At 35.8% G+C, this 27,294-nt stretch overlaps 1 protein-coding gene across 3 annotated transcripts in view; it reads left to right on the forward strand.

The window, feature by feature from the left end:
• Positions 1-27,294, forward strand: part of KCNIP4 (potassium voltage-gated channel interacting protein 4) — a 1,007,764-nt gene that overhangs the window by 159,928 nt on the left and 820,542 nt on the right. The window lies entirely within an intron of this gene.

Below are 27,294 nucleotides of genomic sequence, written 5' to 3' on the forward strand. Positions count from 1 at the left end.
CATCTGCACAGACCTTGGCCCTGCTTGGCCTGGGTCCCGACGTGTCAGACAAGTTGGTGGACATAGTTGGACTTGATGTTGGGAGATGTGGCAGTCACTGCGTTCAGAGGCAGCTGGGGGTAAGACCTTGTTTCAGACCCGTTTCCCTCAAAGAGTGGTGGAAGCAGCAGCAGCCGTGCTCGCTCTCCCCTCTCCTGACCCAGATGGTATCTCTTATCATTGGTTTCAAACTGTATATATTGAGAGGAAGAGTTCCAGGATGGCTCCTGTTGCGATTCCATTGTAAACTACTCTCTTGGGGCAGATAATATTTGAATATAGATTATTGATAGTTGTTTAGTCCAAATCTGTACATGAATTGATATAAGAATTGATTTTCTCTTTTGGCAGAGGTCTAACCTACACAGAGAGGTCTGCTGGATGATTTTCTTACCATTTCTTTTCTCTCAATGTGAGTTTTGCATTTGCATTTTAATACCTCAAAGGGAGCAGTTTACACCAATTATTCCAATATCTGGAGCTCCCATTGATTTGCTTTCAGAAAAAAAGAAGAATTTGAAGAGTAATTAAGAAATGCCAAAGCACATTTGTGCTCCTCTTAAAGCAGTCAGGTAGTTACTAAACTAGTAAATATGCAGTTGAAATTCTCCCACACAAGGGAGAGAGGCTGCAGTTGAAAGATATTCTTTATAATACCTAGCTCAACTCTTTAAATGTTACCTATGTAGAAGAATTAAACAACAAAAAAACACACAAACAATCTAGGTTTCAATCTGACCAAACGGAAGAAGGAGAAGTATGTCTTCATTTCTCTAATGCCTGGGGAAAAACAAAACAAAACAAAACAACAACAACAACAACAACAAAAACACCAAAAAACGGAGAAATAAAACTCCCTTTTTTTGGCTTTAGTCTGTCAACGATATTTCTTTAAGGTAGACTGGGATTTTGAGGTTATCCAGAAAATATTCTGATTCAAAAAAGAGAGACAGGCCCTTAAAATTAAAAATGTGTTGTATTCCCTAGGCTGTGTTAGAGGTGATAGAACCATTTATAGCTTCTCATACAAGGTAAGGAAAAAATACAATTTTTCGTATCACTTCAACCATAACGTAACCAAAGATCATTACTACTCTGCTCTCAGTAACTATAGAAATTGTGAGAAGCTGAATTTCTAAGACTACCTCAGAGCTAGAACATTAGTCAGTTTTTTCATCAGGGAGTTATATTAATACAAATTCAAGGGCAAAGTTTCTGGTGAATATGTACTGAAGGTTACCAATACTTTTAAAGATCTTTCATTAGCTCCACATTTTTCAGGCAGATATTTGACCAGTAGGTGACTTCACAAAGAATGCTTATGAAGGTCATTAGTTATGACCAAATAAATGTTTGGATGCTGCACCTTCCCCACCCCCAGCCTGATGAACAGCAAATAGACTGAAATTTGGAGCACCTTCTATGGAACTAGAGACATGGCTTGTGATTGCCACAAGTCCCTTGTCCTTCAGTTTCACGTGCTCTGGAGAAAGGCTGTCATTTTTTTTGGAGATGCTCAGCACTGTTCCTCTCTGCTTTTTTATATGATGCATGACTAGATGAATAACTGAAGCCAAATTTTATTTCAGATGTTTAGGATTTATTAGAGGAACGTGATTAGTGAGTCACTCTTTCTACTTCAAATTTGTGCCAGAAACTTTACATTCATTATCACATTTCCTTCTGCCAACTACTGAGAGGTGGAGGGGAGGGAGGCTGTATCCCCACTTCATAGATATGAAAACTGAGGTTGAAAAAGGGAACAGATAATTAGTGACAAAGACATGAATGACACCTACACATGACTCTAAAAGCTTTGTTCTTTCTACTGTCCCTCAGTAGGACTCATTTCCATGTTAACGCTGTACAAGTGGCTAGTCGAGTTTTATTCAGAAGTTTCTCAGGTTTACACTCGCAGTTGTCTTTTTGCCTTTCCCTATAGATTTTTTAGTGGCCTTTCTTCTCTTTAGTGTCTTCATTCCATCCTAGGAACCTGAGGGCTTAGGGAAGCTTCAGTTATTAGGCATGTTAAGGAAATGGTTGTGTGGAGGGGGGGCGATTTACAGTAATGATCAAGAGGAGAGGTTTTCTCTGCAAGACCTGGTATTAGCCCTGGGTGATGTTGGGAAAATTTCTTGTCCTCCCTAAGTGTTGGCTTCCTCATCTGTAAAACTGAGATAAAGGTCCTACCTAAGGCTCATAGTGATTCATGCATTCATTCACTCAGCAACTATTTATGGAGCCTTCATAATGCGCCAGATACTCAGGAGTGAATTAACTAAGTTACATGCCCTAAAACAGTTCATGTTCTAGCAAAGGACGAGAGATGAACAAATAGGAGTAAATAAACTTGTGTCAGGTAGTGGTAAGGACTCTGTAGAAAAAGGAGGGTAAGAATGATGGACAGTGGCAGAGGAGAGGGATGGTTTTGATAAAGTGACCAGGGGAAGTTTCCCTTATAAGGGGACAGTTAAGCAGAGACCTGAAAGAAATGTTATTGAAAGAATTAAGAAAAAAAAACAAGAAAACTGCATATACAGTGCTTTGCTATGGGAAGATGCAAGCTCTTACCACACATTTTTCTATTCTATTCTGTTCTGTTCTGTTCTGTTCTGTTCTGTTCTGTTCTGTTCTGTTCTGTTCTGTTCTGTTCTATTCTATTCTATTCTATTCTATTCTATTCTATTCTATTCTATTCTATTCTATTCTATTCTATTCATGTTCTGTCCTGTCCTATTCTCTTCTATTTATTTGTTTTACTTTGATAAAAACACTTAGCATGAGATCTACCCTTTAATGAAATTTTGAGTATACAGTGCAGTATTGTTAACTGTAGACACAATGTTGTATAACAGGCATCTATAACTTATACACCTTGCATAACTGGAACTTCATACCGATTGAGTCTCATTTTAAGTCTCTGGAATGGGAGCTCCCTGAGAAGAGGGGACATTTCTGTTTTGTTTATCACTGCGTCAGAATGCCTGGGGAGATTTGTTTGGTACGAGTAAGCTGTAGCTCTTTGAGTTCCTGCCTATTTCCTGATAGCGATGGCAGAATGAGGGAGTCAGAAGATGACAGGAAGAGGAGGGAGCGGATTAACAAGCTCTGCAGTAGCAGTCACCTGACCCACCTCATCAAGATGTCATCAGAGGTTAGACCAGGAAGGCTTTGGGCATAAGCTGGACTCTAGTTTCAGAAAAGAAATGATGCTTCCATAAGACATTTCCTTAAAAGTAGCCGTGTAATCTACAGAAAACAACACAGGTTAGGTCTTGACATCTGAAGACAAGTCCAGGCTTCCTTCTTAACATGGTTGGGGACATAGGAGAGAAATGTACAGTGGGGGATTTAAAAGGCATGTGCTTCATTCCTGTCCTAACTCAAGCATCCCATTCTGATTTGCTGGTAGCTTCCTGGAAATAGCCAAGGTATATTCCTTAGAGACCAGAAAGTGTTGTCCTTCCTTTTATTAATTCAGTTGCTATTTACTGGTGAATGCATACATCCAGCTCTTTGGCTTTTGCAAAATTCCAGACTGTTTTGTGTCTATAGTTTCTAGTTACAAACTATGTGCCTACAGCATGAGATCTAAAATTCATGTTGTTTAAATGTGGTATCTGCCACGAGGTCTATGCTGTTTTATTTGGTAATACCCAACAGAACTGATTGCCTCTTTTGTAACTTGAGTATAGCTAGCATCTTGTGGACCCAGAGACTATTCGACAAAGTCAAATGATTGTAAGGCTGCCTTTTAAGTGGATTTGTTGGTAGTTTTCATAGTGTATATTTTCTATCTAGAATTTTAACTGGTGTGAAAGATCTTTGTAGATTATGTAGATTATGTAAGTGCTAGGAACCTCACCACATTTTAACCTGCACTGTTTAATTGCAGATCTTGGATACACTTGTTCAAAGACGTCAGACATTTAACTAAATTTCTGATTCAGTTTTGCTAAATTGCAAACATTCTTGAAAAACTGATAAACAGCAATGAGCTTCCAAATGCCTCTAGAAAGGCAAAACACTTGGAAAAAATAAAAACCTCTAATTGCAGCAGCACATTTTATGGTCAATAAAGTATTCAATATGCTATGCAGCAGGGGTATTTCAACTGAGTCAAGTAAAAAATAACTGTGTGTGTGATAGCTCAATGAAAAGTTTCTTTTTTCCTCAGCAAGAGATTTTAAAAAACAAACAAACAAAAACCTCAGCTGTTTCCAGCCTGGCATATTTGATAAATTGCTTGTACAAAGAGAATGTAGATTTTGTCTGTCTAAAACAACACAAAACAAACAAGTTCATTGTGGTAGACTCCTAAGGAAAGTTATATACCTGATTCTGATTAATTTGGATTATTTAAATGAAATTTCTCTTAAATATAAGCCCCCACAGTCTGACCCTAGAAATTTTTCTTCCCAAGAAGGAACTGTACTTTTATCTTCTCTCCCTCCCTATCTTTCTTCCTATTCTATCATCTATCCATCCATCCATCCATCCATCCTTTCCAATAATGTTTTCTAAGTATATGCATGTACCACATTCCAAGGCTTGTGCTACTCAATATGTCTTTCTTCTTGTTCTGGTGGGGGAAAAAAAACAGCAAAGATGAATAAAGTTTTGTACAGTCTCAGATGAGAGAACAGCTAACAGCCTTGGGGAGCTTGCAAAAATCATACGGTAACTTTTAAGTTGATTTTGAAGGAAGTAGGGGATTATGCCACCAGAATTATCTTATATTAGTAGTGTTTACACATTTTCCTGAACTTCTCTTACCTAGAGTTCATTAACATCTTTCATCTTCTGACTATGCCCGTAATTATCTGGTGTCACGTTAATACTTTTTCTCCCTCAGACTCTGTATTCTCATGACTCTCTTTGTTTTTTCTGTCCACATGTTCAACCCAGTTATGATTTCAGATGGATTTAGCTTAATCTGGGCATTCCAATTTCATTGATAAACTTGGACACATTACCTACCAGCAGATGCAAAAGTCCATGTTTGAGATACAAAAAATAGATTCATTTACTTTTATATGTATACTATTTATTTTTTATTACAGTTGACATTTAATATGTATATTAGTTTCAGGTGTGTGACGTAGTGGTTAGACATTTATATAATTTACAAAGTGAAACCCTCAACAAATCTAAAACCCACCTGGCACCATAAATTGCTATTACAATGTTATTGACTATATTCCCTTTGTTGTACTTTACATCCCCATGACCATTCCGTAACTACCAATCTATACTGCTTAATCCAAACTTTTTAACATAGCCCCCCAACTCCCCACCCATCTGGTAACCATCGCGATTTGTTTCCTGCATCTATGAGTATGTTTCTGTTTTGTTTATTTCTTTATGGTTTTTTCTTAGATTCCACATATCAGTGAAATCATATGGTATTTGTCTGTCTCTGTCTGAGTTTTTTCATTAGTATAATACCCTCTAGGTCCATCCATGTTGTCGAAAATGGTAAGATTTCATACTTTTATGGGCGAGTAATATTCCATTGTATATATATATACTACTTCTTCATTATCCAGTCATCAACTGATGGATACTTATGTTGCTTCCATATCTTGTCTATTGTAAATAGTGCTGCAGTGAACATAGGGGTGCATATATCTTTTCAAATTAGTGTTTTGGATTTCCTCTGGTAAATACCAAGAAGTAGAATTTCTAGGTCATAAGGTAATTCTATTTTTAATTTTTGTGGGGACCCCCATACTGTTTTCCATAGTGGCTGCACCAATGTGCAATCCCATCAAAAGTGTACAAGGGTTCCTTTTTCTCCACAACCTGGCCAACACTTATTGTTTTTGGTGTTAAATTGTATGAGTTCTTTATAAATGTTGGATATTAACCTCTTATGGGATGTATCATTGGTGAATATCTTCCCCCATTTAGTAGGCTGTCTTTTCATTTTGTTGATGATTTCCTTTGCTGTGCAAAACTTTTTAGTTTGATGTAGTCCCATTTGTTTATTTTTTGTTTCCCTTACCCAAAGAGATATATCAGAAAAATATTATTCCTAAGAACAATGTCAGAAAGTTTACTGTTTATGTTTCCTTCTGACAGTTTTATGGTTTTAGGTCTTACATTTAAGTCTCTAATCCATTTTGAGTTTATCTTTGTATATGGTGTTAGAAGGTGCTCTAGTTTCATTTTTTTGCATGTATATTTCCAGTTATTGATCAAACACTCTTTGCCCCATTGTACATCCTTGCCTCATTTGTCATAACTTAGTTGACCACATAGGCACGGGTTTATTTCTGGGCTTTCCATTTTGCTCCAGGGATCTATGTGTCTGTTTTTATGCCAGTACCATGCTGTTTTAATTATGACAGCCTTGTAGTATAGTTTCATACCAGGTAGAGCAATACCTTTAACTTGGTTCTCCTTTCTCAAGTTTGCTATGGCCATTCAGGGTATTTATGGTTCCACATGAGTTTTAGGATTACTTGTTCTCGTTCTATGAAAATCCCACCGGTATTTTGATAGGAGTTGTATGGACATTTTAACAATGTTAATTCTTCCTACCCATAAGCATGGTGTGTGCTTCCATTTATTTACATTTTCTTCCATTTTTTTGTTCAATATCTTATAATTTTCCGAGTACAAGTCTTTTACCTCCTTGATTAACTTTATTTCTAGTATTTTATTTATTTATTTATTTATTTTTGGAGGCAGTTGTAAATAGCATTGTTTTCTTAGTTTCTCTTTCTGATAGTTCCTTGTTGGTGTGTAAAAATGCAACCCATTTCTGAATATTAATTTTGTATCCTGTTACTTCACTGAATTCACTTATCAGTTCTAATAGTGTGTTTTTGTTTGTTTGTTTGTTTGTTTTGGTGAAATCCTTATGGTTCCCTTTATGCAGTATCATGTCATCTGCAAATAATGCCAGTTGACTTATTTCTCTCCTCATTTACTTTTCTTAAAATATTTTATCATGAAAATTTGAAAAATAAACGAAAGTGAATAGTATAGTAAATCTTGTGTACCCTTTACCTAGCTTCAACAGTTACCAACACTTGGCCAATTTTGTATCATCTATTAATTTATTTAGGGAAATATTTTGAAATAATTACATAATGCTTATCTCCTGCAAATACTTATGTGTGCATTTCCAACTGATAAGAACGTGTTTATACATGAAGCTCATGCAAGTATAACACTTAACACAAGTTATGATTATTTTTAAAAATTACTACTCAGTCCATATTTCTGTATTCACATTTCCTTAATTGTCTCAACAATTATTTTTATAGTGTAATTGTTACATCGGAGCCCACAGTCTTTTTATTGCATTTGGTTTTTGTGTTTTTCAAGTTTATTTTATATGTGTAACACTGTTCCCTTCTTTTTTATTCAGGTCATTGATTTGAGAAACCGGACTTTTGTCCTGTATTGTGTTTCACTCTGGATTTGGCTAAGAGCGTCCTCGTGGTATCTTCACTCACATCCCCTCTGTCTTTCCACTCCCTGTAGATGTTTGATTAGATCAGATTTTATTCATTTTGCAGGGGCTGGGTTATCAACCAGGCAATAGCAGACATGTGAGAAAAGTGAAATCTAGTATGTTCCCTAGAAAAGCTGTCCAGGAAAGTGCTCTCTGATTTACCACAGTAACTAGTAGAGGTAGATGATAGGACTGTTTACTCCCTACAAAGGGGCAATCTTGGTCTACAATAGCTCACTAAAGTCTTATCTAACTAGGAGGTGAAGTGATTCCACTTACCTGAGACCATTTGCCTGATAGAAAAGTAAATTTGAAGCCAGGGCAGAATTGTTTAAGGCCATAGAGGAGAAATGGAGTGCTGATATCAGCAGTCTGCCTTCTCTATTCTCTGCCATACCCACAGTTTCCCCTATAAATCAGTGTTGGACATTTGGAAAACATGGTTTGATAGGGCAGTAGATTATCAGCCTTCTCCGACCAACCAAGTTTTGGACTCAGTCTTGCATCTCACAGGTACACAAGATGAGAGCAATGAATATACAACATGCAGCTTACTTAATACTTGGTCCTAGTAAATGCTGAATAATTGGTAGCATTTATTTTAAAACTCATTCAAAATTAGCCTGTCTTCTCAAAATATGCCAGTGCCTCACTTATTTGATAGTAAACCATTGTCACAGTCACCCACTGTACCCTGAGTCCCAGGACAGTCTCAGAACTACAGGTAAGGTGGGACATCTTAGGGAACTGGAAGTGCAGGCTTCAGTGCGCATGGTGATGAAAACCTCTGGGCTATGAAAATTGTCCCTCACATGTACCTCATGCCTCTTCATTTCGGCTTCTTTCCCTCCTCATTGCCTTGATCAGATTGGATGTGTAGCACTGAAATATGTATGCAGGCACAAAACCCTATGGAACACACATTGCCCGGTGATTTCTATGTTTAGTTCCATATAGTATCAATAATTTGGGTGTACAGTTGTGAGTCTATACAATTTGTTTAAATGGAAATGATCATAATCCTTCTATGCATAAGATACTTTAGAGTTTATGTAACATATTCATACACTGTATATGATTTAATCCTTAATTCTGTTTTAAACAGCAACTTTCTGTGTGATAAACAATGAAGCATGGAGAATTTAAACAACTTGTTGAATGGCGTGGAATAGGAAATGGACTCAGGTTTTAATTTCATTACCTTTTTAAAATGATTTCAGACCGTTTGTGCTGGTTTTAGGCATAGATAGGGGTATCGGTGAGAAAGATACACTCCAGTCTCAGGAAACTTAGATGCGATGTATGAACCATGAAGTGATGAGAAGTACAAACAAAGGGAGCAAAAGAGAACAGGAAGTTCAGTGGGAAAGGTGTTTAGGAAAGATATTGACTATGTGTGATCCAAGCATGCATGCTCTTCCATTCACTCTACTCAGAGGTCCAGAAGGGGAGCAGGCTCAGGTCCTCAGTGGGACAGCCTAGCATGTGTGGCGCTCAGTGGAGGGAGACGTAAGGTAAACAGAAGTCAAATATCGAAGGCCTTCATTAGGTGAAAATTGCAGTGAAGTCTGCACCCAATCCAAGAGTGGGTGAAGTTATGAATTAATGGGGGGTGTGGGGTTTAGAGAAATTCTGGGGGCGGTCAAGTTCTTTTCCATCATAATAACCGCTTGTATGTCTGGGATGCTGTTGAGTGGGGAGAGGGCGATAACTTTAGAGCAGTGAGGAATTTGCACTTGATACATTGGTCCTCCCTTTGAACCTCAAAGAGAGCTAGAGAGTAATGACAGCCATCAAGGTGGACTGCCATTGAAAGACAGCAGTGGTCACCAGAGCTAATGATCCATTCTTGACAAAATGTTCTTTGATGAGTCAGACTTTGGAAAAATTGTTTGCTGTCTGATTTTTTTGACAGGAACAACATTTATTCTTCATCATCAGTTAGGTTCATCAGTTTCCCATTGAGCTCTGATAGACCAGAACAAAAACAGGAATACCGGGAGCCTTGATCCTGTCTTCCATTTAATTTTGAAAACATGTTTGGATAACATCAATTATGAGAGCCTGTGTTTGAAACAATTTGCCTCAATAATATTTTTATTGCATAAAATGATTTATAATCAAGAGTTATAAAGGTAATCTTCTGAATTGTACAGCTAAGCTGCTACTTTGAGAACTGAGTAATTTATTCTAGTAGCTATTACAGTCCTGAATTTTTTTAAAAGCAATATAGAACTATGCTTATTACTGAAATAATTGCAATCGGTTTTTACGCCTTTGATACTGTCCCTCTGCTCCTTTTCTCAAAAAAAGGAGAATGCTGTGAAAACCTAGGATCTGGACATTAACAGCTGATTTTTGGTCCCTAACATTTGATTTTTTTCAATCAGCAACACTAAAGCTGTCTTATGATGGTCAGGGATGTCAATTTATTTTCTTATCCCAGTTCGGATGCCTAAAAGTCTGATAAATGATTATTAATGACAGCACATTAGCTCTAAAAATAACTGAACCCTGGTTATTCCTCTTCTGAAATATCCCTAATAATTCACTTGTCTGTATGATAAATGATTCTTATCGGGGCCAAAGTCAGTCTTCAGGATATAAACCCATCCTTTAGGCAAAAAGATGATATAATAGAGAAATAACTAAAAGGCAAACCAAACATGGGCTTGGGCAAATTTATTTTATATTTTCATATTTCATTAATAGATATCTAGTGCAAAGTTGACGTGTTCTTTGAACCATTGATAACAATAAAATGCAGAATTTCTGCCTACAGCTTATCAAATCCTTCTTACATACTTTATCTCATTTAGTCTTGTCAACAGTCAAGTGTGATTGATACTGTTATCATGTCTACTTTCTAGAGCTGGTTACATGGATGTTTTGAGTGGCTAACTGGATTGCCCAGTGGAAAGGTGCAGAGTGGGACCAGTACCATTTGACTTTAGACTTTTCTGTGCTCTTTCCATCATACCATTCTACCTCCAATATTTGAAGAGATTGTGTTTGTGAAATGTGGCATTATTCCCTCTGAAAACCACTATACTGTATTAGTTTCAAAGAGCTTCCACAGCAAATGATTACAAAGTAGGTGATTTAGAAATGTTAGTTCTGCAAGCTAAAAGTCTGAAATCAATGTTTCAGTAGAGTCAGGGTTTCGTCTCAAGGCTCTAGAGGCAAAACCTTTCTTACCTCTTCCAGCATCTAGGGGCTCTTGGTGTTCCTCGGTTTGTGTCAGCCAAACTCTAACCTTTGCTTCTGCCTTCACATGATTGTTCCCTGCCTGTCTGTATGTCCTTTCCTGTCTCTTGTAAGGATGGTCTCATTGGATTCAGGGCCCACTCTCATTCAGTATGATCTCACTTACTCCTTCCCTTAGGATCATCTGCCATGACCCTATTTCCAAATAAGTTCATTTTCTCAGATTCCAGGTGGACATGTCTTTTGGGGGAACACTATGCAACCTGTTACGTTTCTTATTTCTAGCCTAGCAGGAAAATTAGAGTGCTGGTTACCATTACTATCAAATTAATGAATATGGCTTGCGTCTTGATATTTTAATAGGCAACTGATTATGCAAAGTTTCTAATTTGAGGCTTTTCATTAACTTCAGGATTGTGTGATTTTGAATCTCTATTTTACCAAAGAGTAAAATATATCATCTGACCAGTTCTGATGGTGCTACATGCTATAGCCTGAATTCACGAGGAGTTGGTACACTTATATTGGAACTTGCCAAACTTGCTGTACATTCACCTTGTAGTCACAGGGAAAGGCAGGCTGCCTCTCTTGTTTCCTGTTACTGAGATCTCTACAGAACTTTTGAAACATGGCTTTGACCTGCAGGCCTACACAGTGGATATTTTTAGGTTGACAGACTGAATAGGAAATGACCTTATCAGGGCTGTCTGGAAAGTAAGCTGAGGAATGACTGATTCTCAAATCCTTATGATAGGAATCCTGTAGATTGATCTCTTTTCATTTTTATTGTGTCTGCAGTGACTGGGGCAGAATGAAGGTGTGGTTAGCAACTGGTCTTGAGTAAAGGGATAACTCATATCCACACAATAGTTGATTATGGCAGGATGAAAGCTACACATTTAAGTAGCAGCTGACATGTTAACCTAAGCTTAATAGAATTAAAACTGTACTTTACAACTTTAATCCTATTTTATTTAACTTGAAGTAATTGTTTTACATAAAACTGATACATATAATATGTATACATTCATTACTATATATATTACTGATATAATTAGCATATGTAATATAAAACTAATACCTGCTGTTTCAATCCAGTTTTACTTAAGTTGAAATAATTATTTAATATCAAACATATATATTATATATATATACATATATATAAATGTATTTACATAATTAGTATATATAATATAAAACTAATATCTACTCTTTTGGAAAGTGAAAATATTGTAATAATAGAAAGAAAAAACAAACTTTCAGTTCTGTTATCCTAAAGTAATGACTGTACCTTTATTTCCTGCTTTCTTTTATTTTGTGCATCTTTTAACACATAGCTATACGTCCTGCTTTATTTTTTAAAACATAAAATTGTAGATAGTTTCTGTTTTTAATCTTTATAAATATTATTTTAACTGCCTAACAGCTCATGAAGGATAGAGCTTACATTAAAGTTTCCCCATCTGGGCATTTAAATTGTTTCAAATATATATTTTTATAAATAGTACTCAGATGGATATATAGGCATAGTAAAGATCTCTCCCCAGAAGCAAACATCCTTAGCTCTAGATATATTTTATTATCTTTTTCATGATTATATTGATCTATATTGAGAGGTTAATATTTCTGTATAATCCCGATCTATATTGCTAGTTTGGATTCCAAAATGAGTTGCCCGTTTATATTCCTGTCAGTAGAATTCAGTTCATTCATAGAACTAAATTCTTATCAGCCTAAAAATGCTAACAACATTAAAATGTTTTTTCAATCTTTAATAGTTCGATAAATTTAAAAAAATAAGTAGAATCATAGTTTACTTTAAATTGTCTTTTACTTATATGCCCCGATAAGATTTTTACACACTTTTTAGGCAATATATTTTGTCAATTGCTTATGTCTGTTATGGGCTAATTGTGTTCCTCGCAAATTCGAATGTTGAAGTCCTAACCCCCAGTAGTCACAATATGATTGGATTTGGAGAAAGGGCCTGTGAGGAGTTACTAAAGTAAAATGCAGTCATATGGGTAGACCCTAATCCAATATGATTTGCATCCTTATAAGAAGAGGAGAGTAGAACGCAGACAACACACAGACCAAGAGACAACCATTTGAGGACGCAGCAATAAGGCAGCCATCTTCAAGTAAAGAAGCCTCGGAAGAAACAGAACCTTCCAGCACCTTGAACTTTGACTTCTAGCTTTCAGATCTATGAGACAGTTATTTTATTTTCTTTAAGAGCCACTCAGTCTGTGCTATTTTGTTATGGCAACTCTAACAAAGTAATGCAATGTTCCTAACTAATTTATTTATTCGGGTCTTTGACTTTTCTTTGTATTTTTTACAAGGTCTTTTTATGTGAAACGTACTTGTTGCAAAGTGATTATTTGCCTTTTTCATATTTTCTTAAATTTTTAGCTTGTGTGTATATATTTACCATTTTCTCAGAATCATTCATCTTTGCCTTCGTGCTTTTTTCCTTAGTATTTCAAAATTTGGAAAGTCTTTCTCCCTTAAGAGATCTGAGGCATTGTCTGTTCTATTTTTTGTTAGTTTTTCTATGGTTTGATGTTGACCTGTATAATCTAACCGTTCTCCATCTTTGAGAATGCAGACTCACAAAAGTAGGTGAACTTCACATTTTCAGAAAAGCTTTCTATGAGATTTTTTATGCCCTGACCAGTACCCACTCATCTTTATTTGCAGTGACCCATTTGAGTTATTTTCAGTGCCTGTTACTTCATTTTGAGAACATGCATTGTCAAAAAGGAACAATAACCTCATTTTTTAAATCTTTAGTTTTATTAATATTAACAGTTATAAAGACAAAGAATCTAAAGGTAGAGAATAACTATAAAATGAAATCTCTGAAATCTGTGAAATGTCTTTGAAATCCTACTGGAATCTTAAGCGAAGTAAAGGACGTGTCCTACAAGATGAAAGAAACCGTCTCCTCTGTTTTTCCTTGTTTGCACTCGTGGTTCCTGTGCTAAGAAATAATTTAATGTCTTCTTTTATGGATCATGTTATCCAAAGTTTCTACTGTTTTTTCTTTCTTTGAAGATTTTCTAGAACTTATTTAGAAATCTCTCTTTTCTACAGCTCTATTTACTTTATTTAGTTTTACTCTCAGGTCCATCTATCTCTAAAAGATGCCATTTGTAATTCTTTTGTTGATAGTATCCACATCAAACTATAAAACTGTTTTCACTTGTGAGATAAAATTACCTGACTATTCTGGAATTTTTCTTATCTCAATGCCAAATAGTAAAAAAAAAAAATCATCTGCAAAAGTACTTTAAATAAAGATCTGAATGGCCCTTTCTGTAGAGGGGAAGAATCTTTCCTTTACTTTTTTAATTGAGACATATTTTACATGTAACATTATATAAGGTGAAGGTGTTCAACATATTGATTTGATACATTTATAGCACAATGTGATTGCTATTGTAACATTAGCTAACACCTCTGTCAAGTCACGTAATTGTCATTTATTTTGGTGTCGGGAACAGCTAAGGTCTAGTTTCTTAGCACGTTTAATCTTTGTAATATAGTTTTTTTGGTTTATAACCACTGTGCAGTGTGTTTGGTCTCCAGGATTCATTTATCTACTAGTTGCAAATTTACACCTTTAGCATCTCTACCATTCCCCTATCCCCTAGCCGAGTTCCTGGTAACTGCCATACTAGTCTTTGTTTCTATGAGTGTGGTTTTTTCAGATTCCACATATAAAAGATCTCACACAGTATGTTTTTCTTTGTCTGATTTATCTCACTAGGCATAATGTGCTCAAGTTCCTTCTGTGTTGTTGCTGCAAATGGAAGACTTTCTGTCCTTTTTTTTGTTTTCCTTCTCATACCTGGATAGTATTCTGTGTGTATGTTTGTGTGTATGTGTCCACACAACATGTCTTCTTTATCCATTCATCCATTGATGGAAACGTGTTTCTATATCTTGGCTATATATCTTGGGAATCATGTTACAATAAACACAGGAGCATGTATATCTCTTTGATAACTGATTTCCATTTCCTTTGGATACATACCCAGAAGTAGAATTGCTGAGTCATATGGTAGTTCTAGTTTTAATTCTTCCATGAACCTCCATCCTGTTTTCCATAGTGTTTGTTCCAGGTTATACTTCTGCCAAAAGTGCGCAAGCGTTTCCTGTTCTCCAAATCCTTGCCAACACTTATCTTTACTTTAAAAATGTGTTGTTAGCAGACTTGACTGACATATAGGTTATACTAATAAGATTTAGTGAACAAATCTTATTTACTAAATAAATGTTTACAGAGCACCCATTCTAAGCCAGGCTCTGTTCTGAGCTTTGGAGATACAGTCGGTTTGTAGAGGATGGACCCTGACCAAGGAGAGGAAGGTCCCAGAAGCTCCCTGCTGCCCCTTCAGTTGCTGGATTGAAGGTCGCAGTGGAGGCTCAGGGAAGCAACTATTCATTGAAGTGTTCCAGTAGCTTAGCAAGTGGCCTAACCTTATCTGACTGTAGACCAACTCCTGACATCACTGTTATCTTTAAGATTATCTTTAGATTAGTGAAAGATCCTCATCTTTATGGGTTAGTGAGTAAGCAGACATGCACAGAAGGAAGTCACAGAGGCTCTAAAAGAAGCACCTCCAGAAGAATCCCAAAGAAGGCAAGGGCCAGTGCTGTTTGAGAATCAGGGGAGGAACACCCTGAGAAAAGATTTCATAGGGGAGGTGACTTTGTTAAGCTTTGGAAGCTGAACAAGTGTCCATCGTGGTTTGAAGGCAGAGGGTGAATAGTGAGCAAAGAGTAAGTCCTGACTTTGTTGACCGTACTCACCATTAGATTTACCATCAATTTTAATGTGACTAGGTCTGCAAAATATTTGTTGTAGAAGTCCGTCCCTGAACTCACATTGTTTGGGGTTACAGCGGTGTCTCATTAATAGCAGTTGAGGCTGATGATTGACTAACAGAATTCTTCTCCAGTATTTGGTGGCCATCTAGATTTTCTGTTCCCCTGGATTCATTTCCAGTACAACTCCAGTCAAGTCTAACCCCTGGGGAAGTCAGACAAAACATGAGCTTGTAATATCCGTTCCAGTGACTGTGCCCCCTCCCTTTCTGAACATTACATTAGCTGTGAATGAAGGGCATCGTTTCTTATCAAGGATGTTGCTGTAACTAAGAAGAAAAAAAAAACAAAAAACAGCTCTAATTTTTCAGAATAATCTATGTATCTGCCCTCTCATCGTCTTGGTGGGAAAGTACCAACTTGATATTTCTGATTGTCTTAAAACATTCAGATTGAATTACAATATTTAAAAAAAATTGCAGGAGAAGAAGAGAAAGTGTGCACTGCCCCCGCCCCCCAAAACAAGGAATTTTGCAAGACACGTGGTTACTTTTTAATATTACTCTGGAGGCAAAATAATCACCCCTACCAAAGATGTCCACATCATAATACTCAGAGCCTATGAATGTGTTACCTTACATGGCAAAAGAAACTTTGAAGGTGATTAAGTTAAAAATCCCGAGTGGGAATGTTTTCCTAGATGACCTGGGGTGGCACAGTGTAATCACAAGATTTCTTTAAGTAAAAGAGGGTCCCAGGAATGTCAAAGGGAGATAGATGTCATGTGACAAAGATTCTATCAACCATTCTTGGTTTTGAGGATGAAAACGGTCTGTGAGCAAAGGAGGATGAGGAACGCAGGAGGCCTCTAGAAGCTGGAAAAGGGAAGGAAGTGGAGTCTTTCCTGAAGCCCCCAAAAAGAATGCGACACTTTGATATTAATCCAGGGAGACCCATTTTAGATTTCTGAGCTCAGAATTACGAGATAATCAGTTTGGATTATTTCAAGTCACCAAGTTTATGGTAATTTATTGCAGTAGGAATAGGAAATAGAAGTAATGCTGATGTTAATTGCTGACGACCAGTTGGGTTTTTATAGGCCTATAGTAAAGCCTAATGTTTATCTTTCCTTCCTGCCCCAACCTAAGGTAACTCATTACACGCTACAAAACAGCATTTTAAGTATTTTTATGATAAAAACAAGTACATGTTTATTATACAAAATATAAATAGACTAAAGACACATATATATCCCACTACCAGAGATATCCTTCAAATCTTTTTTACTGTAGGTGTATGTTTATGTTCTTAATATACTCATATAACTTGTAATTATCACTATTCTGTTAGACCTCAAACTACCTTAGGATTTTTTACCCCCTGCTGTGGTTTGGAAATTCCTTGAGGGGTGGAATCAAGCCTGGTTTCCCTCCTTTGTGTCACCCTCAATGCTTTGGGGACTGACATGTGTATATATACCGTTTACTTGGCAAAATTACCAGTCTGTGGGGCTGGCCGTAGCTCTTACTGCCTCAGTAGTTCCATCTTTTTTATATTGTAGGTAATTGGACTTGGAGATGCTCATTCATATTTAGAAAACTTATAAGAGACTGAGGAAGATGGATTAGAATACCAGCTTCCTATGGTACAGTGAGAAATGTCATTGTCAGACAGATCACAGATTTCCATCAACCTGGCTCCTTGACTCACGGTCGAAAATCCACATAGGGAACCGAATCGTAATCAAGAAGTTTGCTTGGCAAACATAGAATCAATGTGAATGGAATTAATTGCTTGTTTTTAATGCTCAGGGGCCTGACCTGACTGTGTGGAACATCCATATGCAACAATGGAAACTCTCAGTCGCCGGGGTGTGTAATCTTGGTACCCTCTCCAGTGCAATACTTGGTTAGACAACAAAAATGCATTGGAAATGTCATTTTTGCATAACCCTACAAAGAAATCTTCCCTTAATACTTTTTTATTAGGTACAATAATACTATTTCAATATTGCCCTTGAGTATCTTATTTATGGAGAAGAAACATTCATTTTCTCCAGGTGCCTTTAGATTAGGAGTTGATTTTACATTTTAACTTCTAGAGTTCTGAAAGCTTTTTGTCTAACCATCCATCTGTACCTATCTTTGTTTTATTGTTTTCATAAAAATTATTTATTAAAAACTATTGAGTGACAATCTGGGTTCAGTCAGAGTTTCTGGAATTTTGTAGCAAGCAATGGTGAGGCTTCAGTCTAAAGAATGCTGGACTCCACTGGAACCTACTGTTTTCAGATCTCACTATAATCAAATCCATTCTTGTAATGACAGATTGCTCAGTAGACGATAGAGAAGCAGGAAAAGCCTTAGATTTCTCGAATACTCAGTGTGTTCCTAGGTGTTAGATACTTTTCTGGTGAGAATATCCATTCTCTTCTTTGTTTCTACCATTCTGAGTACCCAGCAGTCCACCTTCCCTCTCCAGCTCTCCTATCTTTTCACATTGCAACTTATTTCATTATTTCATATTATATTGCCCACCGTAGCTGAAGGCCTACTTGCCCTGGCAGCCTTCCCAGTGAATTAAAGCACCTCCTGTGCAAAAGTGGAGAAAATAAAACTGGGAGTAGAAATATTACAAGTCAGCATTACTAAACAATGTTACTTGTGTGAACAAAAAAGGATGTACCAAGGGATGTAAAAAAAAAAAAGAAAATTAAAAAAAAAAAAAAAAAAGGATGTACCAGTCATCTTTTAACCTGCCATATTGATACCCGTATGAGTTTCTTTATTTTTTCCACATGGACGACCTGTGTCATGCCTCTCAAGTTCTCTATCTTTTTGGTAATAATCAACATATTTTTCAACCAGTATTTACTAAGTACCTCTTCTGGGTAAAATATTTATTTTACAGCATTGTAAAACTGGGCATACTTTCTTTTCTTTACTATCTGTAAACCTATAACAGTGAAGCTTGGATTTAACAGCTAATTGCTATTTCAGTGTGGGGAGAGCAGATATGTAGCATTTATTGAGCACCTATCATATGTTAGGTTCTCCACTCAGCTCTTTTTATCATTATTTTATTTAATCCCCAAGATAGACAATGCAATTACAATTATTGACGTTTTCCTTTTAAGAAAGTGGAAGCACAGCAAAGTTAAATAATTTCCCAAAGACACATAAGTGATAGCATGATTTGAATGAAGGTCTATCTGATTTAGAATCCTTTGATTGTCATCTTTCAACAAGTATATCCAGTACAATTAAAGATCCCTGCGGGTAGTGTCCTTCTGCAATTATTCACCATTAGACCATTCATTCATTACCGGTTTCCAATATGTAATATATTTGTAATTATTATTTTTTTTTGTATATGTGTGAAAGAAAAAGGAAGAAATAGGAAGAAAATAGACTCAGGGAAGACAGTAGGAATAGAAGGAAGGATGAAAGAAGGAAGGATGGTAGATCTATGAAAATCCTGCTTTTCTTCAGGTAGTTCTAGTATCTCTTATGTAGAATATAATGAATTTATATACTTACTTAGTGTATATATGTAAATATTTAATTATTGAAAAGCATCTCTGTATATATATATTTGTGTATGTATGAGTGTGTGCATATATATGAATGCATGCCCATATGTATATGTATGTGTACAGAGCATTGTAAAACTGGGCATACTTTCTTTTCTTCACTGTCTGCAAACCTGTAACAGTGAAGCTTGGATTTGATAGTTAATTGCTATTTCAGTGTGGGGAGAGCATATATGTATATATATGATGTGGACGGTGTTATATACATATACGGCCTTGACTATTTGAAAATTTGTTTGGTTACTCAAGTGTATGTAATGGCATCCATATTTTTGAAACACTTTTGGACTAAGCCCATATGCAGAGATTAAAATTGTGTCATTAGAATTAACCCCTGGTCATTCACAAAAGATGAAAAGAATTCACAGACTCAGCCTGAAATGAGGAGAGCAAGGAAGTTTATTCAAGAAGAAAGAGGATGGCCTAGATGTTGCCAGGGCAGAGAACTGCACCTAACTTAAGTTAGCTTTTTCTTATTTAGGAAAGTGTAGGTAAATTTCCTATGGCAGGAGAGGTGACATATAGACTGAGGTCATTTGATTGACATACGTTGGTTATATAACTAGTTTCTTTCTGCACATGCTCTTACCCAGAATGCATACAGAAAAACCCACTGGTGAAGGGTGGTGGGGAGGGGATAAGCCTTAATGTTCACTCCATTCTAATTGCATTATAATTAGGCTAGAGGTCAACTAATGGGCAGGTTTTAGCAGTTTGCTCTTGTGTAAGAACCAGTTAAAACCAGTTGAGGCTTATCTCCTTTATTATGAAGGTTTAGACATCTTCGATTTATTTCTAGAGGATGAACCCCAGCGGTTCTTGGGGAGGGGATACAGGCCTGGGCAGTCCCCCTTCAGGTTCACTTTTATTAACCCCATTTATGCCTCATCAAAAACCATTTTCTTTAATAATTGAATGAATATGGAAGAAAATTGAATCAGAAATCCCTGCTTCCATGTGGATAGCATTTTTCTTCTGCTATGAATCAGCCATTGATACTTTTGTTTGAACATTTTGTTTATTTATTACTTTCTCCTTTGTCATAATGATAATTAAATTTTAATAAGAGAAACAGAAAATTGGCTTTGACATAAGGATGTACTTAAAAGGAGCTATTCAAGAAAATCAGGAAAATATTTTGGACCCAATTGTGTTTTAACAAGTGTAATTTCCCCCCCAAACCTAATGATATCAGTAGCATTGGGAGTTTTCTATGAAGATGTAATTCATTTATCAAAACAATAGTTCTTTTATGACATCGAAATCCATTTGAAACAATTATGAGCCATCATATAAGTCTTTGGCAAGCAATTTTTTTCATATAAATGCCCTTGATACTTTGAAAAATAGTCATTTTGGAACTATTCTTTAAAGAATTCTAAATTGCTTTTAGGAAAATAGAGATGAAGCAATCTAAGAGCGGCAAGCTTGAAAATTGCTGTTTTTGAAACAACAATTCAATTTTCAAACCTTGAATGTAGCTTTTAGAGCTTATATTTTACTTAAAGGCAGTTACATACATTTTTCACATTATAATAGATACATATTTAAAATACATTTTAGCATACATTAATTTTTTGTGGAATCAAGAGCAAGTGGAAAAATTGTATTGCAAACCCAGGAGAGAAGTAGCATATTGATTAGGAATCCAAGTTTTGATCCAGACTAACTGGGTTCAAATCTTTGCTCATCTACTTTCAGGTTACTGAACCTCTTTTATTTCTTAATTCCATTAAGTCCCTAAAATTCTAAGAGAATGTCCATTTTACAAATATTGTATGTTAATCATATTGTGATTATTATCAAAGGGTAGTTGAAACAAATTGCTGAGGAAATTGATTCTCCTATGATGAGCATAGTATGCACTTTAAAGTGAATTGACACAATTCTTTACAACAAACATTCATTTTAGTATATTTTCCTATGACAATGATGCATGGCATTAGGATTATACATCAACTAATAAAACAAACTTTTGAATAGTCTAGGAAAGATGTTTTTCTCAGTTTAGAAAGCAGACTTAGACATTCAAATTTTTGTGCAAGCAGTTGTAACTTAAGATTTATGATGACTCTGTGTAGATATTTTTACCTTCCCTTTCTGAGCAATGTATAGTAGTTTAGTGCTCTGTGTTGTCCAAAGTACCTGGGTCAACAGTCTTTTACTCCTTAATCATTTCTCATTGAAATGCAGAGCCTATGATTTCACTATGGTTTTAACCAAAGCCGAATCAAAGTATTATGCCTGTAAATGTTATTCAGGAACTCCAAGGAAACATAATATTTATATTCCCGAAACCTTTTGATTCTTCTGTGTTTATTCAGGGACAGATCATAATATATGTTTAAATATCTAATGATGTTGAGTATAGATTAATATCTCAATTAAGCATCCTAGGCAATACATGCCACTGGAAATTGAGGAGAAAGAGAAGAGGCCAGGGAACATCTAAAGGTGGGTCTTGCTATTTAGAGAAGTACCATGACAGATACACTGGATTTGACATGCCATAAAGAATGAGTGGTCAAGGGTTCTAATTTCTCCACATCCTGGCCAACACTGTGCTTCCATTTTCCCAAAAGGGAAATGTAATTTTAATTGCATCTTATATCTCAGGGATTAAATAAGATAATAAATGAAAATAGCTGAATGAAGAATCTAACATATAATAGATGCTCGATATCTACATACATATATGACCTTGAGTCTTTTGTTTTTTCATAATCACCATCCTAATAGATGTGAAGTGAAAGCTCCTTGTGATTTTCATTTTCATTTCCCTAATGATTAGTCATATTGAGAATCTTTTTATATACCTGTTGACTATTTGTATATCTTCTTTAGAGAAATATGTATGCAAGTTTTTAGCCCTCTCTTTTACTTGGGTTATCAGTTGGTGTTGTTGTTTTGCTGTTTAGTTATAGAAGTCCCTTACATATTAATCCCTTATCAGGTAAATGGTTTGCAAGATATTTTTCCTACTCCATAGATTGCCTTTTCACTCGATTGTTTCATTTTTTGAAGAGATGTCTGTACTTCCATGTTCATTGTAACACTATGCGTAATAACCAATATGTAGAAACAAACCAAATGTGTATTGATAGATGAATAAAGAAAATGTGATTTACACATATAATGGAATATTATTCACCTTTAAAAAAGAAGGAAATATTGCACTATGTGACAATATAGGTAAACCTGGGGACATTATCCTAAGTGAAAGAAGCCAGTCACCTCATGATTCCACTTATATGAAGTGTTAGCAAAATAGTCCAACTCATAGAAACAGGGAAAGGGGAATGGGTTTAATCAGTGGGTATAAAGGTCCAACTATGCGAGATGAATATGTTTTATAGATCTACTGTACAGCATTGTGCCTATAGTTAAAAACACCATATTGTACGCTTACAAATCTGTTAGGAAAGGAAGTCTTATGTTAAATGTTCTTAGCGCAATAAAATAAGAATTTAAGAAAATATAACAGTAATAATAGAAGAGTACTTTCTTGATGTAATAAAGATTATCTAGAAAACCAAAAGAAAAAAAAAAGTGAAAAAGAAAAGGATGGGTACTGTGCTGTACACCTGAAGCTGAAGCTGAATAATATTGAATGTCAACTGTAATTAAATATATATATGAATATATAAATATATTAAATATAAATAAATATAAATATATATTTGTATATATTTATAAAATATTTATAAATATAAATATAAATATATATATATATAGTCATGGGATGTAGAGCACAGCATAGGGAATACATGTAGAATTAATGGAATTGTAACAACTATAAAGGATGTCAGAGGGGTAGTAGATTCGGGGAGAGGGTTATCACTTTGTAAGGGGTGTAAATATCTAACTGGTACATTGTTTTGTATACCTGAAACTAATAATAATAATAATAATAAAGAATGGGTAGAGTTAACGATATAAAAATGAAAGGTACTATAGCAAAAGCTTACTGTATTGATCAGAGACACTGAGAAAAGCAGGACATATGTAAGGATAAAGCACATTTTTAATTGCTCAAACATTATTATGGCATGGATCTAGATCAATGGTATTCAATCCATACAGTGATGCTTTCCAGCATTTGAAAGATTTTTGGTTGAGGGACTCTTTAGAAGCCTGAGATTTGTTTGTGGTGGCTTAAATTATTAAATCAGGAGATTTCCATTTATTTCTAACATGTAACTAAATATACAATTTTACTCTAATTCCTCCCTTAATTGCCTGATTAGGTAGTTCCATTTCGTTCAGATAGCTTTAATTCCTGTGTCTCTCACGTTTCCTCTGAATTGATCTTGTTAACCATCTTATTGGCATGAGGTTTTCTTTTAAAATCCTACAAGTAGGGTATAGAAGGAAAGATAAAAACACAAACAGATTTCAAGTAACACAACCGGTTTTCATATCTCTTCTTTTTACATTCCTTTAATTGCTTTTTATTAATACACATACATGTGTCCTCTAAAGTATTAATTCATTTGTTTGAGTTGCCTTCTAAACCTGTGTTTTTTAACCTTTGATTAACTTCAGTATTTAGATTTTAGAGAGTATTTTTCTTCATTTTCTTCGTTTTGTGTGTATTTATAGAGGAAAACATATGAGGAACTTTGTGTCACTTGTGTTATTTAATGTAAGCAGCAGAAATGGGGACCTGAGCTGGAAGGCAACCATGGCCAAGCTTAATGGTAAAGTAAAATCCTGCGTTTTGTAGGAAGAAGAACCCTTGTCGTGGAGTTGAGAAATCATGTATCCTTGTTTGGACAGCTTGTGGAGCTATGTGGCCTTAATTAAATCATGTTACACAATAGGATCTGTTATATGAACTTTTGTTATGTTATGTGAACTTTTTGAATATGCCATTTTAAATAATTTAGATTGTAAAAATCTGTCAAATTAAAAATTTTCACTGGATGATTTTTCTAGTCTCTTCTGGTTTGGAAATTCTAAAATTTAAAGTGTTTGTCCTTTTGGTTGTGTGACCACTTCAAGAAATATTTTAGGGAATCAACAACAACAACAACAACAACAAAATGGAGGGTGTGAGAAGTAAAATTAATGTGTATAAACATGGGTTGTGAAAATAAATTGAAAAATACTGGACACAGTGACTATTTTTCTCAGGCTTGGTGTGGCATGGATGATGAGAATGTGAACTTTGGCTCAGTTCCCATTAGGATACCATTACTATTATAAAATAACAATATAGGTAAATAGCAATGCCTGAGGGTGAGCAGGTTTAAGATTTTATTCTCACTTAGTCAGCAAATCACCAAAAATATGGAATGGGCAGCAAATCACCAAACAGATGTAGGCCTTGGTGTCTGTCCTTCCAATGAAGGGATTAGAATAAACGATTAAAGCTTTCTTTTTGTCTACCTCTGGCAGATGTCTGAGATAGTGTTAATTAAAATCAGTATCAAGAAAACCAAAGGGAAAGTTCTCCTCTATCTGACCATGTTTAGCAAATCAAAGGTTAGTCTATAGATAGATTGATAGATAGATAGATATATAGATAGATAGACAGACAGACAGACAGACAGATATATTCAGTGCAGCTTTCAATGAGCTGTAACTTTGTGTCAAGCCCTGGGGATTTAAAAGTGGATCCCAGGAAGCTAAGTGCAGATAGAGAAATATGCAGAATTATTTCTAGTGTCGTAGGATCATGAACGTCATAGACATGTGAGGAAAATGCCTTTGAAAAATACAAAAAAAAGGGAATAAGACATCAGTTTTGTTTGAGGGTTGATCTGTGCAGTAACACAGTAACTGGTACTTACGTATGTGTGAGCTTGAATTTGTCAGAGGAGCAATTGGGATGAAAGTGTGAAAACCCAACGTTTGAGTCTTCTGATGCTAGGAAACTTGTTTGGGAAACTGACTAGTTCGTTGTCCTTAGAGCATAAACATTAGGATCCAGATTATGTAAACTTTTTGAATATGCCATTTTAAATAATTTAGATTTATCTTGTGTCTAATGAAGATGTCTACATAGAAGGGTTTTTGAGGCACCTCACTCTCCCTGCTGTGTGCAGGACAGATTGAAGGATGCTGAGACTGGCAGCTGAAAGGGAAATTAGGTGGCTATTGTAGCAGCTCAGGTGAGAGGTTAATAGAGGTATGAACTGAGGCAGAATCTGTAGTACTTGGCAATTGTGTGAGTCAGGATGGTTTGAGTCATGCTGGAATAATGAATAAGCCCCCAATACTGGTGGCTTCAAACAACACAGGTTTATTTCTCACTCACTATCCATAAGCGATCCAAGTAAGAATTTAAGGGCAGACCTTAAGACATTTCTTGCTCATTACAGTCACTTAGGACTTAGGGCAACTGCTTCCACCGTCACCACATGAGGGTTAAGTGAACGTGGCAAATCACATACTGTTTCTGAAAGCATCAGCCTGGCAATGACCCATTTCACTTCTGCACACATTATGATGGCAAAGTCAAGTCATTTGGCCATGCTCAACTTCAAGGGAGCTGCAAAATGCAGTCCTATAGGAGCTCCAAATGTGAACACAATAATATCTATGTAGGTGAACAGCTCTCCTAACTATAATAGCAAACAATTTGATTTGGAGGAGACAGGATGAGAGAGGCTAGGATAGCTACAAAGATAGTTCTGGCTTAGACTTCTGTGTATGAAAGCCAATCTTCATTCTTTGCCTGATGCTTTTTACTAATCCTCACTTTCCCTTCTTCCAAGATCTCCTAGGCCATGACTACGTAGGGACCTAATATGCATGTTCTCAGTGGTATGTTGATACGTTTAACAACTGGTTGTGGGGAAAAAAATAAAAAAAATACTCCCCCACCAACCCCCCCCACACACACACACACACAAGTGCTGTTTGGGAGCATCTATTGAACTCCCTTGAGCAAATGCTGTCACCCTGGCAAATTTCAAGCTGCCAATGTGATGCCCCCGTACGAAGCTGGGACTCGAGGCATAGTAGCACACCATTATATGGCATTTCCACCGTACATGTACAGCAGAACTGAATCACCTCAAGTGCATAGATAATAGTAAAATGTGATAAAATAAAACAATTAGGAAATGACGGAGTCTCAAGCATTTATAACTTTTGTTTTAAATCTAACTTATTTAATGGAAACTTTCTCTGATTTAATTTTTAATCATGGCCATATTCATTTAATCGTGACTGCCTTACAAAATGCCTGAAAGTGAAGGCATTTGTTTCTCACAGACTCTCACAGGCTGGCCCCAGCACAGCACCATGTCGTCTTTGTTTCTGTACTCTCACAATACTTTGTATTTGTTCCTATTATTGCTCTCATAAACTTAATTTTAATTATTCATTTACTCATCTGTCTTCTCTGCTGGACAAGGTGCTGCTGAAGGAAAAGGACTTTGTCTCACTGTTGTATGCTTCAGTGCTTAACGTGATGCTTGGAACACAGAAGAAAGTCAGCAAATATCAGTTAAGATAATGAATTAATGAAAACATGCTTTTCACGAAATAAGCAAATTAGTGGTGTCTCTTTCCACTGATCCTATGTCGTCATTCCGTTTCATTAAGAAAGAGCCCCTCTGCACAATTCCTCTTATGTTTAAACTCTCCTCACCTGCAAATACTCAGATGTTGTTGTTGTTGTTTTAATATTTTAGAGCCTAGCTTTGCTTCTTGGGTGACTGCCAATTTCTCTAGAAAACATCACAATGTAAATATGTATTCAAGACCTACATTGTAGCATTAGAAAATTTGGTTCTCCTTTTAGAGTTCTATTATTACAGTTTCTTATATAAGTAATCTAAATGTAACCACTTCTAATTTTTTTCATCTCCCGCATGAGATGCATTATTACAGACAGGGATTGTGTCTTAAGCTTAATGCATATCCCTTTTACAAACTAACACACTATAGGTCATATCATGGTGGCTCGAAGCATTTACGATGGGAATGTTTTACTTCTACCTCAAATACCAGGTAAAACAAATCCAAGATTATTTTCTGAAGCTCCCTATATACCTTCTGCAGTTTTCATTTTAATGAGTTAGCTGGATCTTTATTAGAGAAATGCCATTGCATTCCACTTGGAATCAGTAGGTGAAAATCTCATTGTGTTTTTGTTGTTTTGTTTTTTATCTTGATTAACTCAGTGTCTTGACACTGA

This window comes from Rhinolophus hipposideros (assembly GCF_964194185.1).
Source record: "Rhinolophus hipposideros genome assembly, chromosome: 1".
Classification (NCBI taxonomy): Eukaryota; Metazoa; Chordata; class Mammalia; order Chiroptera; family Rhinolophidae; genus Rhinolophus; species Rhinolophus hipposideros.